Genomic DNA, 20490 nt, shown 5'->3' on the forward strand with positions numbered 1-20490 from the left:
GGCAAAGGAACTAGGACTAAAACCAAGAATCACCTACCCAGCAAAACTGAGTGTAATACTTCAGGGGAAAAATTGGTCTTTCAATGAAATAGAGGACTTTCAAACATTCTTGATGAAAAGACCAGAGCTGAAAAGAAAATTTGACTTTCAAACATAAGAATGAAGAGAAGCATGAAAAGGTGAACAGCAAAGAAAAGTCATAAGGGACTTACTAAAGTTGAACTGTTTACATTCCTACATGGAAAGACAATATTTGTAACTCTTGAAGCTTTTCAGTATCTGGGTACTGGGTGGGATTACACACACACTCATGCACATGCACATGCACATACACATAGAGACAGAATGCACAGAGTGAATTGAAGAGGATGGGATCATATCTTTAAAAAATGAAATTAAGCAGTGAGAGAGAAATATATTGGGAGGAGAAAGGGAGAAATGGAATGGGGCAAATTGTCTCTCATAAAGGAGGCAAGCAAAAGACTTATTAGAGGAGGGATAAAGATGGGAGGTGAGAGAAAAACAGGAAGTTTACTCTCATCATATTCCACTAAAGGAAAGAATAAAATGCACACTCATTTTGGTTTGAAAACCTATCTTACAATACAGGAAAGTGGGGGATAAGGGGATAAGCAGGGTGGGGGGGATGATGGAAGGGAGGGCAATGGGAGGAGGGAGCAATTTGAGGTCGACACTCAGGGGAGGGACAGGATCAAAAGAGAACAGAAGTAATGGGGGACAGGATAGGATGGAGGGAAATATAGTTAGTCTTATACAACACAAGTATTATGGAAGTCATTTGCAAAACTACACAGATTTGGCCTATATTGAATTGCTTGCCTTCCAAAGGGAAGGGGTGGGGAGGGAGGGAGGTAAAGAAGTTGGAACTCAAAGTGTTAGGAACAACTGTAGAGTAATATTCTTGCCACTAGGAAATAAGAAATACAGGTGAAGGGGTATAGAAAGTTATCTGGCCCTACAGGACAAAAGAGAAGATGAAGACAAGGGCAGAAAAGGATGATAGAAGAGAGAGTAGATTGATCATAGGGGCAATTAGAATGTTTGGTGTTTGGGGGGGAGGGGACAAAAGGGGAGAAAATTCGGAACCCAAAATTTTGTTAAAATGAATGTTAAAAGTTAAATAAATAAACAAACAAAGAAACAAAAACAAAACAAAACAAAACAAAAAAAATATGGGCAAATATGTATTTGTCACTGAATGTTGAAACATTTGAGACCTGTCCCAATACTTCTCCACCACCCTCTTCCCAACTCCCCTAGTCTGTGACTAACCTCCCCTTTCTCTCTGGGTGGTTGGGGGTGAGGATGCCAGGAAGAGCACATGGCCCTGAAATACCAGTCTCTGATGATTAAAACAGCACATCTGCAGTGCCACCCTAATCTCCCACAGCTGGCTGCTCACTGCTGCCCATTGTATTTCCAGGCAAGTCCCAGAAGGAGCTGCTCTGGGAAGATGATATAGAAAGAGATGGGGGATAGTATAGGGAAAGTAGGGGGAAAGGGATCCATTGAAATTGGGGATTAAAGGAACAAGAAAAGAAGACAGGAATTTTTAAAATGTGGCAAGAAGGAGGGCTGGTACAGGAAGTCACAGATTATTTAGCATGGCTTCTCGAACTTTGCCACTTTCAACCTCTTCTGCACTTAAAGTTTCTGGGAAATTCTTAAAAGAAAAAAAAAACAGGAAATGCTGAGGTCTTATTTGTAATTTGCAATTGCAATTTGGAATAAAAATTCACTCATCATTACATAAAATGTGCTGAGCCCTGGCTGTGAAGTTTCACCTCTGCCCACCCAAGGACAGCAAAAACCATCATGGTTTCATGGTGTGTTGTGGTAGAACCATTTCAAAGAATTCAGTCAGACCACCTCTAATCCAAATATAAGCATTTATTGAGACTGACGTCTCTCATGAAGCAGGCTAAGTTCCAAGAGGAACCAGCAACTTCAGAGAAAGCAAAATGGATTTTTATACATTAAAGATGCAATTACATAACAGAAATTATGAATGTTAAAAAGGCAAGAGGGATTTGTTAAGGGATTAGGTAATAAGGGAATGGAACTGTGCATGCAATTACCCATAATGCATACAGAAAAACCCATGGGAGGGGCTTGCATGTGGGACAGTGATATTAGAATAAGCCTCTCTATGTCACAAGTTTACCTAAAGGACAGTTTTTGCTATTACTACGCAGGTGCCTACTTAGGAAAAGTCCCTTCTATTGTTTTGGGGTCCAAGCCCTGCTTGGTGATGCTGCTTCCTGATTGGCTGAATATTGTGATCCTTTCTGAGTCTAGATGGATTTGGTCATGGTTGAGGGCATGGACACACCTGCTGTTTCTGTGGGAAACATAAGGAATGGGTCTGGAGGCAGTGGCTAGCTAGAGGCAGTGGCTGGGATCCCATCACATGGACACGCTTGATGTTCTGAGGGAAATAGGAGTCCATGGACACACCTATTGTTCTAGTGAACAGTAAGGCCTATATGGAGAAGTGAAGATATTGAATGGGGGGCGGGGCAGAGGTGAGTGGCTAGGTAGGTGCAGCGGGCCTGCAGTTCAGTGCGGCCTACGAGGAAGTTAGAACATTGGGGCTGGAGGCAGCTTTCTTAGGATTGAATCATGAGTCAAGTGGCTAACTTTGGTTATCTAGCTGTCTCCTTTCTCAACAGCTGCCTGAATGCCTCCCTGTTCTCAGTCCTCTTGGGTTCTCACCATCTGAACTCCCCAGGACCCCATGCCTTGGAGCAAGGAGTAAGGCATATCATCCAGCATCCTGCATACACCAGCCTGGATGAGTCTGGGGGTGACATAGCTCTGGTCAGCTTAACCTGCCTGTGCCCTTCTCTGAGAACATCCTGCCCATTTGTCTCCCCAGAGCCTCTTCCCCAGTTCCTTTGGGGACACCCTGTTGGATGACAAGCTGGGAAAACATTAAAGAAGGAGGTAAGGAAGGCTGTGAGAAGTTCAGATCACTATACTTGCTACCTCCCTATCCTGGCCTCCACACATATCTTCAGTCTGAGCTCCCTCTCAGATGTCCCCAAGCCCTAATCTGCAATTTATGCTCCAGTTCCTTCCAGGTTACCTCTGAACACTCCCCATGATCTAAACTTCATGGTCTTCATAGGCCTATCTCAGGACTTCTCTCCTTATCACTTCCCACCGTTCATTCTTTTCTAAGTTCCTCTCCCAGCTCCTCAAACCCTTCAGCAGGCCAATGTTTCTCTCCTATCCCGGGAAACCTGTGAGACCCTCTACCACCAAGACACACAGCATCCTCTTAAAGTCCCTATCATTGAGCATGACATGATCTGTGCTGGCAGTGCAGAGGGCACTGCAGACTCCTGCCAAGTGAGTAAAAAATCTCTTCACTTTTTGTCCTCCTCCATCAACTTGGTTCCCCTTGGGGTTGTTGCCCTTCCCCCCAGAACCAGCCACGTGTCAACAATGTGTTCTCTTCCAGAGTGATTCTGGAGGCCCTTTGTCTTGCCATTTGAAGGACTGATGGGTGCTAGGAGGCATAGTAAGCTGGGAGAAGGTGTCTGGAGCCCCCCACCACCCTGGAGTCTATGCCAACGTGGTTGCCTTCACCCCTTGGATCATCACCCTTGCTCCTGAAGTACAGCAGAACATCATTCCTTCTTCTGTCTCGTTTTCTGGCCATCCTGGATCATCTATTTTCTTGGCCCATTCCTGGCAATAGCAGAGTTTCTGCTTGTAGGACTATAAATAGGAGGGAAGAGAGGGGAAAGATTCTCTCTTCTTAAGAGAAAGTTGCTTGGTCTAGAGAAGACAGGTTAAAAGCGAGAATTCAACTTGATTCAACAACCATCAATGAAATACTCATTCTGTGCAAGGCAGTGGTGTAGGTTCTGGGAACAAAGAAGCAAAAATGAAGCAGTCCTTTCCTCAAGGACCTGAGATACAGTACTGGACTTGGAGAGAGAGACAGAGACAGACAGACAGAGAGACAGACCTTGTTCCAAAACCTGTGTTAGACACTTATTAGCTGTGATTCTCCTGGCAAATGATATAATATCTCTAAGCCTCAACTTACTCCTCTGTAAAATTGTATATAAAGTGTATAAATGAATATAATGTAATGTATATCAAGTACTTTGCAAAACTTGAAGTGCTAGATGTGCTAAATGAGGACTATTATTATACTCCTAAAAGGTTCTCTCTCCTGTGAGGAGAGTAGAGAGGTTTGATGAGAGGATAGGTAGATAGATACATAGATACAGCCTTTATTAAACACTTACTATGTGCCAGGCACTGTGCTCAGTGCTGAGATATAAATGTAAGTAAACAGTACGATTCTGCGCTCAAGGAGTTTAAATTCCAGTGGGGAAAGGCAAGACATAAAAAGGAAACTAGAAGGTGGGTACCTATGGTAGCAAAGCTATTGTAATAGCCATAAGTTTAGCATATTGACTACTTCCACCCATCCCAGTACTTTCCAAAGCCTGTCTAGTGCATAGGTCGTAGACTACAGCTTTCCAATGTCTTTTAGGGCCTAGATATTTTGCTGTCCCATCAGTAACCCACACGTGTCTCTTTTAGAGGGTCTCAGTTCATCTGTCACACCCCATTCCATTTCACCAAGAATTGCACCAACTTGCTTGGGTTCGGTGGGTGTGTTATTTCCCTCGGTATCTATTCATCCTCTAATTTCATGTGAAAGAGAAACTCCACTTCTACCTGTTTGAGATGAGTTTTGAATGTATCCTCTCCATTTCATTATACTAACCTCTTGTGCATGTCCAGTTTTGTGGGAAGCTGAGTACTCACTCCCTAGGTCGTAACTGGGATTCCAGGCCTTAATATTACTTCATGATTCAGAGTTAATTGTTTAGTCTCTACCAAGGCCCAGTAGGCAGCTAATAACTGCTTTTCCAAAGGGGTATATTGAGCTCCAGATGAGGGGAGTTTCCTACACCAGAATCCTAAGGGTACATTTCAGCCTTGCTGTTTTTCCCATAAACTCCAGTTTGCATATTCATCCTGGACAGTCACTTTTAATTCCACCCAGCCACTTTGCATAGGCCAGAAATCTAGGGCCAATTGTATAGTGTCCTTTGCTTCTTCAAAAGCTTTACTCTCCTTGGATCCCCAATCAAATTCATATTTCTTTGTAATAACCTTATATAAGGGTTTTAGAATCTGTCCTAAATGAGGTATATGATGTCTCCAATACCCTAATAGTCCTATAAACTTATTGGGCCTCTTTCTTATTAACAGAGACAGGAAAATCCCAAATCTTTTGTTGGGCTTGTGGGAAAATCTCTCATAGCCCCTTATTCCATTGTATACCTAAGAATTTTACTATACTGGTCCTTTACCCTTGCAGGGTTAATTGCCCACCCTTTATTTTTCATATGTTGAATTAAAATTAGCATCAAACTTCTCTCCACTTCTTCTACATTTTTTCCTTGTAGCATAATATCATCTACATGAGTAAATTATATATCAGAGAGTTCTAATTTACCCAAATGCTCATCCACATTTCTATGACAAATAGTAGGGCTATGCAAATATCCTTGTGGCAAACAGGTGAAAGTGTACTTTCCACCCTGCCAGATAAAAGCAAACTGGTCCCATTGTTTAGAAGTTCTTGGGATAGTAAAGAAAGCATTGGCTAAATCAATAACTGCATTTCAAGCCCCACCATATCTCTGAATCCTTTTTATTAATGTAATGGTATCTGGAACAGCAGTGTACAAGGAGGAAGCCACTTGATTCAACTCTCTATAGTCCACTGTCATTCTCCACATTCCATCTGACTTTCATTCTGGTCAGACAGGATTATTCCATGGAGTGGTTTAGGGATTAACCTCCTGCCTCAGTATATTCCTTTTTAGGTAGTTTCCCAATTCTCATCGTTAATTTAACTTGCCTTGCTAGTATTTCAGCCCTTCCTAGTCCTGTTATAGTCATAAGGATCCCATTTTAAAATGTATTACGGATTCCATTCATAAGAGAGGCCTCTGCCCCAGTATGTATGAATGCTCTAGCTGAAGTAGTTGATCCACTTTTCCAATATACAGTTAAACCGATGTAGAGTCTGTAATCCCATCTGTGTACTTCTTTAATCTGAACTGAAGTGTGATCCATTTTCTATTCCCCCCTTGGTTATAACAAACTTGGCTTCAGGAGGAACTGTAGGGAAAAGTTTTACTTCCCTATGCTGTCTAGCATTAAGTCCCTTTCCCAGTACATTTTGTATGATTCATTAGTTGGACACCATCTATTTTTCCCTTATCTATCCCTGCTTTCAATAAAGCAATAAACAATTCTCTGCTTGGTCATCTGACTTTGAATCAGCTGGCTATTTTCCTTTTCCTCTTGAGGAAATTTATTTTTCCCCATTCTCCTAGGTCACCTAACTGTGAGATTTTATCCAACACTAACACAGAAAGTTTCCTATGCAAACTAGTTCACTCCTTTTCCAGTTGAACCTTTTCTTCCAGCAATTTGTCCCTACTTTTGCACATAATACAGAAACTGTCAACAATACTCATCCTCTTCTACATACTGTTGCCATTTCTTTCCCCCTTTCCACTGATATTTCTTGCAAACATTGTACTAAGTCTATGGGTTCTTCCTTCTGTAGTTCCAGTTCCCAATTTTCACAAACTCCTGTATTTTAAGCCCATTGTTTCACCAGGGAGGAATAAGGCAAATCCTCCCACCCTGGGATACTTATTTGTTTCCCTAGAGTCTTTCCATTTCCAAATAGAGGCATTATACTTTGCAATCCTATTCGTGAAGCCAATTGCATCGCCCAGGTGATATGCACACGCACACACACACACACACACACACACACACACACACACACACACACACATTTCCTCTTCTGTAAAATAGAGCTGAATAATTTCTAATGTCCTTTACTAACACTCTATGAGTCTATGAATGTCACTTCTGCCATGGAGTCTCCCCAGATCCTCTTAGCTGCTTTTCAGTCATGTCTGACTCTTTGTGACTCAAGTTGGAGTTTTCTTGGCAGAGATACTAAAGTGGTTTGCTATTCTCTTCTCTAGTTCATTTTACAGATGAAGAAACTGAGGGAAACAAGGTTAAGTGACTTGTCCACAGTCACACAGCTAGAAAGTGTTTAAAGTCAGATTTCAACCCAAAGAGTCTTCCTGACTCCAATCCAGGAACTCTGCCTCCCAGGATCCCTGACAAAAAGTAATCTATCCAACTTATGAACTAGTTCATTGCACCATAAGTTTAGAACTGAAAGGGACCTTAGAAATTATTTGATCCAGTGATTCTTAACCTTTTTTGAGTCATGTATGCCTCTTGAAGTCTATGGGTTGCTCAGAATTATGTTTTTAAGTGAATTAATTAAAATATAGAGGACTACAAAGCTGCAGACCTCCTTAAGGGAAGGGACTATGCCTCATTCATCTCTGAATTCTTCACTAGCACAATTCAATAAATGTCTTTGAATTAAAGGAATTAAGGTCATATTCAGAGATCAGTGGTACACTGGGGTCTAGGACTCAAGTCTTGAGAATCCCCAGGTCAGCTTTTTCTCCATTCCACCACACCACTCTTCTGGTGCTAGAGTCTAGGTAGGAGGTGGTTGCTTCTTAGAGTATCCAAATAGTCTGTTGGTATTTTTTTTTTTCTTGAATTCCCATAGGGTAGAGAACTGAAATGATGTGGGAAAATGCAGACAATAGAAATAGATCTTTCAGAGATCAACAATTGATTAATCAACAATTAGTTCTGGAGACCCTCTTATGTTCTAGGCACTGTGCTAAGCTTTGGGGCAATAGTATCAAATAGAAACAAGGTCTCTAAATCACATATAAAGATCTCTGTGGCTACGTATTGATTTAGAGAACCACCTTTATTTAGATATTTCTTTCTCTACTAATACATCAACACATAAAAATCAGATATAGTTTAATTTGGTTCAGGCTGCATTAGGGAGTGTTGGCAGTCCCTTGCGTGCAGCCTATGAATCAAATGTTTGATGCCTCTGCTCTGGGGATAAAAGTTCAAGAATGAAGTCATCCCTACTTGCTGTGAGCTTACATTTTAACCAGGGAGACAATAAGTATGTGTGAAAAGATATACAGTGTCACTAAAAGGTTCATAAATGCAAATATATATAGTTACATACAAAGTAGTTTGAGAGGAAGATCCCTAGTAATTGGGGCATGAGAAATATCTTTATGCAGAAGTTGGTGCCTCAGCTAAAACTCAGAGGAAGAGAGGAACTCTGAGTTGAAGGCAAGAAATTGTATAGGGAAATAGGACAGAATCACATTAGAAAATTCACAGAACAATAGCCTAAAGAATAGCCTTTCCTGAGTCCCTTCTCAGTGCCCAAATGTGCACACGATTCCCACTAACTTACATGATAAATGATTGTCCCTAGCAATTCTTGGGCTTAGGCAAGTAACATAAAAACTACCAAGAGAAAAGAAGTAAAATTCAAATTACTTTGGGGTAAGGAGGGACACCAACCTTGGGGAGAGACTACAAAGGTTGCAACAAGGACCTGTTGGTGGAGAGACTTTGAGACACCAGACTTTGTGTTTGGGGGGAGGGGAGAAGAGAGAAGGTGGGAGGAGACTGGTTGAGAAGGAACTCCCCTGTGGTACAGGTTTTGAGGAACCCTACAACTAACATCCTTTTTTAACTAATGGTTATTGCTAATTAGATACTTAACTCCCCTGTGTGTACTACTTAAAAGAATACCATTAAGTCCTGTACTCTACATTTCAGTGCCTTGGAGCAAAGCCCCAGTCATTCTGCCCTAGCTACAGCTCTGATGATAAAAACTGGATCCAGTATCCAGGTGGAGTACATCAGGAAGTAGTTGAAAATAAGAGATTGCTAGTGGTTGGAGATAGGCATATTGGTTGGGAGTTACCCTTAGTCTATTTTATTTTTAGTTTTGTATTTTCTCCCTTCCACTTCCTCTTCCCACATCCACTGATAAAGAAAAAAAAGAAAAAACTCTTGTGGTTTCAGCTGACACCTTTGTACAGGTAACTGCCAGATAAAGACTACGAATTGATGCACAGTGAAGTGAGTAGAACTCGGAGAACATTTTACACAATAATAGTAATATTGTAAGGATGTGTTTGTCCTTCACTGCCGAAGAAGACCATGCCATCAGAGAAATGATGACATGACTTGCACTTGATTTTGTTTTGAGTGAGGGAGGGTTGTGCAGGTCACCAGCCTCACCTCTCCTCCAGAGACATCTGAATACGGTGACCAGATATTCATCAGGATGACTGGAGATGACCCAGGATGAGGCAATTGGGGTTAAGTGACTTGCCTAGGGTCACACAGCCAGTGAGTGTCAAGTGTCTGAGGTGAGATTTGAACTCAGGTCCTCCTGACCACCGGTACTCTATCCACTGCACCACCTAGCTACCCTATTGTAAAGACAAACATCTTTGAAAGACTTAGGACTTCTGGTCAGCACAATCACCAATCACAATTCCAAAAGACTCATGAAATATTCCATCTGCCCCCAGAAAGAGAACTGATGGACTCAGAGTGCAAGTTGAAGCATATTTTCTTTTCTTTTTTTCTTTTTAGTCATGGCAAATGTGGACATTTGATTTGCTTAACACAAATGTAATGAGTTTTTTCTTTTTTTTCTTTGTCAGTGGTGTGGGAAGGGAAAGTGGAAGGGAGAAAACACAAAAGTGAAAATAAAATAAAATTAACAAAAGAATCATAAGATGGTCAGCTGCTCATGTTGGCCAAGAGTGAGTGACCTGGAAGTACACAAACAAGTCGGGGGACTTTCCAAAGAATCAAGGCATCCACCCTAGGTTTGGACATGAAATTGAGCAACACAGGATGGAGATATCTTTGCAAGGATTCTTGTGGCCATGCACATGAGCTTCATAAGTGATAAACAAGAAGTGTGCTAGGGATGGAAGCTCAATTCCAGGTGGACAGTCTCAGGTGGGTAAAGGTGGGAACTTCTAAATCTTAGAGTTCTCACGAGACCCCCCAGGAAACGACTGGGAATCGAGGTGAACCGAGCTATCTCGTGTATTTCCGCCTCTTCCCGTGAGAAACGTGATGGGAGAGAGCTCTCCCCGCCCTCGACATTGTCCCGGATCTGGGCACACTATTGTTATCTAACAGCACGGTGTTCAGATGCAAACTATGCTGCTGGAGAGTTTAAGTAGGATCAGGAAAGCCTGAAAGTTCTCTTGGGCGGAGGGGCGCGGAGAGGACAGGACAACAAGGCTCCGCTTTTCCTCTCTCCTCTCTCTCCTCCCCCTCTCTCCCCGCTTATACTTCTACTTCCAATCTCTTATTGTAAGATCTTTGCCTCCTTGGGAGATTCTTCGCTCCCTCCTAAGGAAGAATTCCCCTGCACTTGTAACTAGACCCTGAAATAAAGCTCAACCCTTGTTCGACTCTGGAACATCCTTTCTCTCATACGAGCATCCGGTTTGGCCAACCGAAGACCTCAGGAGGTGAGGTAAGAAGACTCGGGTAGCCCTCAGGCCTCTAGGCCTGGCAGAAGTGAACATTAAATTGAAGTTTGAGGCCTGCTATAAAGGCGTAAAATTATCTACTTATCTCTACATGATTTATGTAAAATATCAAACTGACTACTGATTGGAATAGAGTAGGGGTGCTAATGAATCATATCTCACAAAACACAGCATGAAACATATTATCTTTTCTCCTAAACAAGTTCTCCAGACTGACTTCACTTTCTACCCGTGGCATCATTATTCATTCAGTCTCCCATATTTGTGATATCAGTGACTATATTCTCATCCAATCACTTGCCTATGTTTTTACTGAGTCTAAGTCTTCAACATTTCTTCAAAGCATCCCTCCTGTTTCCATTACCACTGCCCTGGTACAGGGTCTCTTTTCACCTTTCACCTTGATTCTTTTTTTTTTTTAACATTTACTTTTCCTTTTGAGTTTTAAATTCTCTCTGTCCCTCCAGCCCCTTCCTTATCCATTGAGGAGGCAAGTAACATAATTCCCATTATACATGTAAAGTCATATGAAATATTTTAATTTTATTATTCATTTATAGAATAGATTCCTAATGGATGAATTCTCACTTTCACTCTTTCTCCACTCCAGTTCTGCTATAAGCAAGACATTGTGCTAGACGCTGTGGGTATAAGGACAAAACAAGACATAAACGAATTCTTGTCCTGAAGGAGTTTATATGCTTCTGAGAAGATGCAACCAAGAAACAGATAATTAAATACACGAAAATTTGAAAAGAAAGAGAGCCCTAACAAGTAAAGGGATAAGGAAAGGCTTCCCATAGGAGATGATACATCAGTTGAGCCTGCAAGAAAACTAGAGATTCTGAGAAATAAGAGTGAGGGGAGATTTATTCCAGTTCTGGAGAAGGCCTATAAAGATAAGTTATCTTATATACATATATGTGTGTGTTTGTATGTATATATATATATGTACACATGTATACATACACAAACACATACATATATGTCCTATGTAAAAGCATGGAGAGGTAGGAGCTACAGAGGCAAACTCAGGGAAGTTGGGCTGAAACATCAAGCAGATAAGGGAGAGGAATGGGCCATGAGCCTGAAAAGCTAGGCTAGAGCAAGTTACTGAGCTGAGGATCTTGCTCTGATAGGCAAAGAGGACACACTGATGTGTCTTGGCTACTTATTTCATTGTTCTCATAGGTTCAATGATCATGTCTATGCAAATATCCTGAGGTATATCTCAATATCTATTTCATTTTCTGAACTCTGGGTACACATTAGCAACTGCCTTTAGAACCTCTCCAACTGACAAGATTTCACATATAACCAAAACAGAACTCGTTACCGTGAGAAATATACTCACTCTAAACAAATCACAATATTTGTTGTGAAATCAGGAAAGCTTTTATTGATTTTTATGTTCATTGCCTCCTGAATGAATGCTCCTAATGGACTGATATATTTCTTTAGACCAAAGCAGACCTTTTAATGCCCTGTTTTCAGTTCTAATGTCCCATCTCCCTCCCATTGGCCAGCATTCCAGGGTTCACCCCACCCCATGTGGGCCCCATTCCTCATTTTCTTTATAGAATGACATTTTATAAATTCTTTTAAAGGAATTCCCTTAACCAAACCTTGTTTGGGTTCCTTCACCATTTACATAAGAAGAGTAATGAAATTCTTCTCTGATCTTTGAAGTTGTGGATTTTATCTAAAGAGCTGGCCTTTGGATATGTTAATAAGCAGTCACCCACATCCTTGTGGATTTCTAATTTCTAATTCATTTGTTCCCAAGCCTTCCCAGAAAATTCAAGACTTCTAGTATATTTAATATTTTCTTGTGAAAACAGAAGTTCAGTTCTTTTTTTGCATTACCTTTCTCCCTAAAGCTGGCCTTCTTCCAAACTTCTGTATGTCTTTGAAGGTAACACCATCTTGCATCTAATCCTTTGCTGTATCATATCCATCCTGCCTCAGTAGAATCTCTCACATCAGTCCCCCGTTTTACCACTTGCCTGACCACCATCTTAATACAGGTACTTCTCACTTGGACTATTACCATGACTTCATAGAGTATCTGTCTTTTCCTTTGTTTGTCCTCTGCAGCTAGGTGGTGCAATAGGGAGACTGTTTGGCCTAGAGCCAGGAAGACCTGAGCTCAAATCCAGCCTCAGACACTAGTTGTGTGACCCTGGGCAAGTCCTTCTGCCTCACTTTTCTCATTTTTAAAATGGTAATAATAATAGTAGCACCTCTGTCTCAGGGTTGTTGTGAGGATAAAATGTGAAAACATCTGCAAAGTGTTTAGCTCAGTGTAGCACATAGTAGGCACTTGAGCAGTTCCTTCCTTCTTTCCTTTCTTTCTCCCTTTTTTCCTCTCCAAACTGCCCTTCACAGAGTTGACAAAATAATCTTTTTAAAGCACAGATCTGACTGTGCCACTTCAGCGGCTCTCTAACGCCTTCAGGAGGAAATGAATGCTTCTCAGTTTGGCCATTTTAATCATTTGTGTGTATAGCCACAGCAGTGTTACCACTCTGCTCACACATCTGGCTCTCTAGTAAATTGCAAAGGTGGTCAACAATTTAGATGGAATTTGGAACATTCCCGGCTTCATTGGCAATTTCAGAATCACTATACACAAATGTGAAACTGGGTAAAGTTGATACAAGTCATGATTTACAACCTCTTATCAGTTTGACAAGCCCTTTAAAAAAAACCAAAAACTTCTTACTCCTCAAAATTGAGGAGTGTCTGAAGTTACAGAAAGGAAAACTCATTCTTTCCAGTTAAAGTCTTAGAACAAACCAAATTGACCTAGTAAAGAAATTATCATGTGTAAATTACTCTCATTTTTTTCTGGATCTATGATTTTATTACGGGGAGAACTCCTGGTAAGGAAACTCCCTCCAGTGGTGCAGATTGGCAGTTCTATAAAATATCATTTTGGAGAGTTGTTTAGGGCACTGGGAGGTTAAGAGCTTTTACTAAGGTCAACGCCACTTTGATTGCTGCAGTGCTTTCCATAACGTCTTGCCTCCATGGTTCTGTACCTCTGTTTAATAAGATATAATAAGCACGTCTGGTATTTAGTACTTTTGTAACTTTAAGTGTCAGATTTTGTGAGTCAACCAACAATAAATTTAAATGAATTGGTGTTAATTGTTAGAAAATGTATATCATATGCATATACATCTTCATATAGCTATATTGGCAAATTGAGGGTTTTTCTCCTTCATATTAAAATCTTGGTGAAGCCACACCTCTTCCCCTCCACCTACATTAGGATTTATATGTGGAATCCAAAGGGAAAGTTCTAAGCAAAGGCTCCATTGTTCTCTGCCACTGAGTATGCTTCACACTCATTTCCCTTGGCATAGGAAAAGGGTATTTAGAAAAAAAAGAAAACTCTTTAGGGTTATTCAATTATTGGCTGTGTAGTTTACTCCAATTTCATTATTTGGCCCTATGTCTCTAAAGTATGGGGAAGATCTCTCTCCTGTTTCCAAAATTGTGATAGTGCTGAGCTCAACTCACAAGAAATAAGATGTTTTATTTTGTTTTCGTTCTTTCTTCTTCTTTTCTTTTTCTTCCTTCCTTCCTTCCTTTCTCACTTTCTTTGCTTTATTTTTTTGGAGTGTTGTAGGGGTTTCTTGTAGCATTTTCATATCTGTAGATAACAGATCCTAAGTAGAGGAGCCATACTCAATGTCTTTCCAGCCTAGTGGAATCTTTCATGGTGATTGCTTTTTGAAGAGGACCAAAATGACATCACTGTATCAGAGCCAAGGTAAGGTGTGTCTGACTATGACTGAGTGGACTAATATGAACTGGGAAGGCTCCATCATGGGTCAGGCACAAATAGTCCATATGAACAGTTGGAGTGAAGCTATCTCTAATTTTGTGCATCTCACATATTTTTCTTTGAGCTACTGCAATTCTGCTTTGTTCCTAAAGTACAGTGCCTTCTTTGATTTGGACATGCCATGCTGGGTAGTCCTGGGCCAATGTCTCCCACTTCTCACATTCGATTGCAAAGTTCTTCAGAGAGACCTTGAGAGTGTGCTTGTATTGTTTCTTCTCACCTCCATATGAATACTTGCCTTGTGTGAGTTCTCTGTAAAGGAGTCTTTTAGGCACATGTAGGTTTGGCATTCAAATAATATGGCCAGCTCTCTGAAGTAGAGTTTGAATGCTTGCCAGTTCAGCTTGAGAAAGGACCTCAGTGTCTGGTACCTTATCCTGCCAGGTGATCTTCAAAATCTTCCTAAGACAATTCAAATGGAAGTGATTCAATTTCCTGGCACAGAGTTGGTATACTGTCCAGGTTTCAAAGGCATACCACAATGAGGCCTGTCCAACATTTTGGTTGGCAGTCTAATACTTCTTTCCCACACTTTCTTCTGGAGCCTCCCAAACACTGAGCTAATTTTGGCAATGCATGTGTCAACCTCACCATCTATGTGTACTTCCCTGGAAAGTATCCTGCCAAACCAAGTGACCTTAACTTCTTCCTTTGCTGTAACCAATGGTTCCACACATGGATGGTGTGATGGTGGCTGGTGGAGAACCTCTATTTTCTTGGTATTAATTGTCAGGCCAAAACTAGCACAAGTGACAAAGAATTAATCCATACTCTGTTGCAAATCAGCCTCAGGGGCTGCATTGAGTGCATAATCATCTGGGAACAAAAAATCATGAAACAATTTTTCCTCCATTTTCATCTTGGTTTGGAGCCTTTTCAAGTTAAATAATTTACCATCACTGCAGTAGCTGACCTTGATGCTGTTTTTGTCCTTCTGGAAGGCATCTGATAATACTGCTGAAAACATCAAGCTAAAAAGCCTGGGAGTCTCTTCCGTATTCGCCACCACTATTCTCAGAGTGACTCCCCCCAGTTTGATTGCAAGTGGGAGAATCCACCCTCTACCACCATGCTGAACTTTACAGTAGACCGGATCCTGGCCATCATGGACAAAAAGGCCAATATCAGAAACATGTCTGCAGTAGTTCATGTGGATCGTGGCAAGTCAACCTTGACAGATTCCCTGGTTGGCAAAGCTGGTAGTATTGCTTCAGCCTCTGCTGGTGAGACATGGTTCACTAAGGCAAGAAAATGAACAGGAATGTTGTATCACTATTAAGTCAACTGCTATCTATCTCCCTCTTCTATCAGCTGTCAGAAAATGATTTGAACTTCATCAAGCCAAGTAAAGATGGTTCTGACTTCCTTATCAATCTCACTGACTCACCTGGACATGTTGACTTCTCATCAGAAGGAACAACTGCACTCCGTATTACTGATGGTTGTGGTTGACTGTGTATCTGGTGGGTGTGTTCATACTGTACTTTGCCAGACCATTGCTGAGAGAATCAACACTGTCCTGATGATGAACAACATGAATGAAGCCCTACCTGAGCTGCAGCTGGAGCCAGAGGAACTGTGTCAGACATTTCAGCAAATTGTAGAGAACATGAATGTTATTATCTCCACCTATCTAGAGGGCAAGAGTGATCCAATGGGAAACATCATGATTGATGTAGTCCTTGGGACTGTTGGGTTTGTCTCTGGGCTTCATGGTTGGGTCTGTACTCTGAAGCAGTTTGCAGAAATGTATGCGGCTAAACTCTCTGCCAAAGGTGAGAGTCAGCTGGGACCAGCCAAACAAGCCAAAAAAATAGAGGACATGATGAAAAAATTTTGGGGTGACTGCTATTTTGATCCCGCTAATGAGAAATTTAGCAAATCTGCTCTTAGCCCTGATAGAAAGAAATTGCCTAGAACTTTCTGCCAACTCATTCTAGATCCAGTCTTCAAGGTATTTGATGCAATTATGACCTTTACGAAGGAGGAGACTGCAAAACTGATTGAAAAACTTGACATCAAAACTTGGATAGTGAGAATAAAGACAAAGAGGGAAAACCAATTCTGAAGGTTGTGATGAAACATTGGCTGCCTGCTAGAGATGCACTTCTCTAAAAGATAACCACCCACCTGCCTTCCCCTGTAACTGCTCAGAAATACTACTGTGAACTGTTATATGAGGGTCCCCCTGATGATGAGGCTGCTATGGGTACTAAAAGCTGTGACCCCAAAGGTCCCTTGATGATGTACACCTCCAAAATGATGCCAACTTTGGACAAAGACAGATTCTAAGTTTTTGGCTGAGTATTTTCTGGTCTTGCTTCCACCAGCCTAAAGTTCAAAATCATGGGACCCAGTGATACCCCTGGGAAGAAGGAAGATCTCTACCTGAAGCAAATTCAGAGGACAGTTCTGATGATGTGCTGATATGTTGAACCCATTGAAAATGTGCCTTGTGATAATTGTTGGTCAGAGTAGGATTTTGTGGAGTTGGTCAGTACCCTTCTTAAAATATGGCACGAAGAACTGATCACAATACTCCAGATATTGTCTGATTAGGGAAAATTTAAATTGGAATGTCCTTTCCTCTCTTCTGAATGTTTTGTTTTTTCCATGGCAGCCCAAGGTAGAATTAACCTTTTTGAATGCTATGTCCTCCTGTTTGCTCATACTGAGCCTGCAGTCTCCTTTAAAAAAAAAAAATCAGAAAACCAAATAATTCCAAAAAAAAATCCTCAGATTTTTTTACCTAAACTGTTGTCTAACCCAGTGGTCTCCGGTTTCATCATTATAAGTAGAAATTGTTTGAGTATGCATTTCCAGTGTATGTATATTTGTTTATTTGTAAAATATATGTATAGCAACCATATTATTCTGATGGTAGTGAGCAGACCAGCATGACTGTCAGTCACTCCTATTCTCCAACCTTCCTGTGGTCTGGCCTAAGCTTCACTTTTGGGAGTGACTTTCTCTTTAGCCACTTCCTTGAAACCTCCCCTCTGGAAAAATGGTTTTCCTTCCAAAGCAGACCACAGTAATGGCAAAGGATTGTCTCAATGTTCTGCCCAGCCAGTTAGCTTCTTAGTATTGCCCAGAGAGTTCCTGGTGAATTTACTCTATCTGCCCCAGGAATTTGTAAAACTTAATCAATAACTGTGTCCTTTTATCTCCAAGTTCGCCATCAGAAACCTCACTCTGTCTCATGCAGCACTTTCCAATCTCCCTTCTGGGCTGTCTCCAAATCACCCCTCTCAGTGCTGCTGATGAGGTACAAACCCAAGCCAAGACCTTTTTCCCTTGAATCGAGAGGGCTTTTGTCCCATTTGTCTGAAAGACCCCCAGAAAGTCTGGACTTTGGGGTGGGGGGGCCTGCTCCTTGGATTCCCCTTCCATTTCTCCCAGGCCAGATACTCTCTATCTTCTATTTGGCATTCTTTTGATATTCCTCCCTTTGGTCCTGTTACCAGCCACTCCCATCAAGATCTTCCCTAGAGTCTATCTGTATTCACCCCAGGGGACCAGTCATTCCCGTATTGCCTCATCAAGACCATTCCTGGGGCCGCAGACTGTTGGCATTCTTCCTTCCGTCTTTTTCTGTATTTAAGGTCCATCTTGCCTCCATGACTCTGTCTAGCTGAGATTCTATCTGGCTGGCATGTGAATACAAGCATTACAAATGCTGAGGTTCCTTAAGAATCAACCCAAGGTGGCAAATCTTTAATAAACTGTTTTTCCTTGGCTTTAAGAAGGCTTGTATCGAATTCATTCAAGCAGGACCCAGAGTGTTGATATTTTGGGGTCCCTAGCACCCCTGAACCTTGTCACTGCTTTCAAGGAAAAGCACATAAAGTTTAGCATTTTTTGACCAATATCTTTATCACACTTGGCTTTAAAAACAAAACTAACTTTTAAATACAAAAGAATAAGCAAACTTTTAAGGAACAAGGATAATTTCTCATGTTCTAGAGGAGCATAAATAAGATTTGGAAGTAAATAGTCTCTCAGGAGAGAAAGAGGAAGGAAAGAAATTAGGGAAATGAAGATCATTGACCTTGGTCTCCATTTTTTAAATCAATTTTATTTTCAATCCTCAATTCTCTCCCTCCTACTTCCTCTTCTAATCAATTATATGCAAAGATAGTTTACAACACTCATTTTTTACAGATTTTGTGTTTCTAATTTTTCTCCTTTCCTCCCATTCCTTCTCCCCAAGAGTATAAGCAATCTGATTTAGGTTATAAGTGTGCACTCATGTTAAACATTTCCACATTAGTCATGTTGCAAAAGAAGAAAGAGAACAAAAGAAAAAAGTCATGAAAATTAAAAAACATTAAAAAAAGTCAAAATTGTATGCTTCCATTTGCATTCAAATTCCACATATTTTTCTCTGGATGTGAATAACATTTTCCATCATGAGTCTTTTGGAATTGTCTTGGATCATTTCACTGCTGAGAAGAGCTAAGTCAATCGTAGTTGATCATCAAACAATGTTACTGTTACTGTGTACAACGTTCTCCTGGTTCTGCTCAGTTCACTCAGCATCAGTTCATATAAGTCTTTCCAGGTTTTTCTGAAGTCCACCTGTTCATCATTTCTCATAATACAATAGTGTTCCATTACATTCATATACCACAACTTCTTCAGTCATTCCTTAATTAATGGGCATTCTCTCAATTTCTAATTCTTTGCCACCATAAAAAGATCTCCAAAGCCTCCATTTAAAGAGAACTCCCAAACCAATCAACTCTTCATTTCCCACCAGATGCCCTTCTTAGATTGAACTTCATCATGCCCCCTCCAGGTACCTTCTCTCTCTCTCTCCATTAGATTGTAAACTCCTTGGAGTTAGGCACTTTATTTGTCTCATTCATATCCCTAGGGCATAGCACAATGCTTAGCATACAGTAGGTGCTTCATAAATTTTATCCATTGATAAAATTGCCTGATAAAGACTTAGTAATCACATCCTCCAAGTTTTGTCAGTACCCAGGATACAGTTTGATTGGACCTAATTTAAGGAGAAACACACAAGTTGTGTTTTGGAGTATAATGTGATTATGTGTTATTGCCGAGGTCGACCCCAAAATACCAACACACTGGGTCCTGTTTGAATGAATTCTACACAAGCCTTCTTAAAGCCAAAGAAAAGCAAAGTTTATTAAAGATTCGCCGTACTGGGTTGACTCTTAAGGAGCCTAAGCATTTGTAAGGCTTGTATTCACAAGTGGGCCCGATAGAATCTCAGCTAGACAGAGTCTGAGCTGGATTGAATCTGAGCCCCTTGATGGAGGCAAGATGGAACTTAAATACAGAAAAAGACTCAGGGAAGCATCCAGGTGTCGCCAGGTAGTCTTGGGGTCCTAGGGATGGTTTTCATAGATCAACCCCAGGGAGGATCCTGATGGGAGTGGCAGGTAGTCCAGACAATCCACAATCCAGGCTGCGCAACTTGGACTTCAAGAGAATGCTAAGTAGTTGGGAATATGAAAAAGATGCTAAGATCAAAGGAAGAGAATGCTACATGGTGATAAGAGAGGGAATATCTGGGCTGGGAGAAATGGAAGGGGAGTGCAAGGAGCCTCCTTCCCTCTGCCCCCCAGGCCAGACTTTCTGGGATCCTTCAGACAAATGTGACAAAAGCCCTCCCTATCCAAGGGGAAAAGAACTTGGCTTGGGTTTGTACCCCATCATTACAAAACCTTGTTCCTGACTTATGACTTGCCATGAACTTACTATTTAAACCTGGGAAAGTCACTAAACTTCTCTGGGCTTTAATTTCTTTACCTATGATAATAATTAATATACATTTTTGGACTTTAATAAGAATCAGACCTTGAACTGAGAAAAGCCTGGAGCTAATAGTTTTTTTTGTTTACTGAAGCAAACTCAGAGAATGCCTCTTCCAATGTCAACAAAGCCAGATGGGACTGAATGGTAAAGAAAACACAGATATCTTGGGTCATACTTTCAATTGAAACTTCTCAACTCTGTTAAAAAATACCCTTTCCTGTGTCAGCAGTTTCAGGGACCTGTTTATGACAGGATGCCTGCCCCCAGAGTCTAGGATTTTTCTCCTTATCTTGTGTCACAGAGACATATGTTATACACACA

General features: G+C 41.0%; 1 pseudogene; it reads left to right on the forward strand.

Annotated features, from left to right (window-relative positions):
• The first annotated feature begins 15448 nt into the window (after window positions 1–15448).
• Window positions 15449–16896, forward strand: LOC140531579 (elongation factor 2-like; annotated as a pseudogene).
• Window positions 16897–20490: the final 3594 nt, after the last annotated feature.

The sequence above is a fragment of the Notamacropus eugenii genome, chromosome 3 (genome assembly GCF_028372415.1).
Source record: "Notamacropus eugenii isolate mMacEug1 chromosome 3, mMacEug1.pri_v2, whole genome shotgun sequence".
Classification (NCBI taxonomy): Eukaryota; Metazoa; Chordata; class Mammalia; order Diprotodontia; family Macropodidae; genus Notamacropus; species Notamacropus eugenii.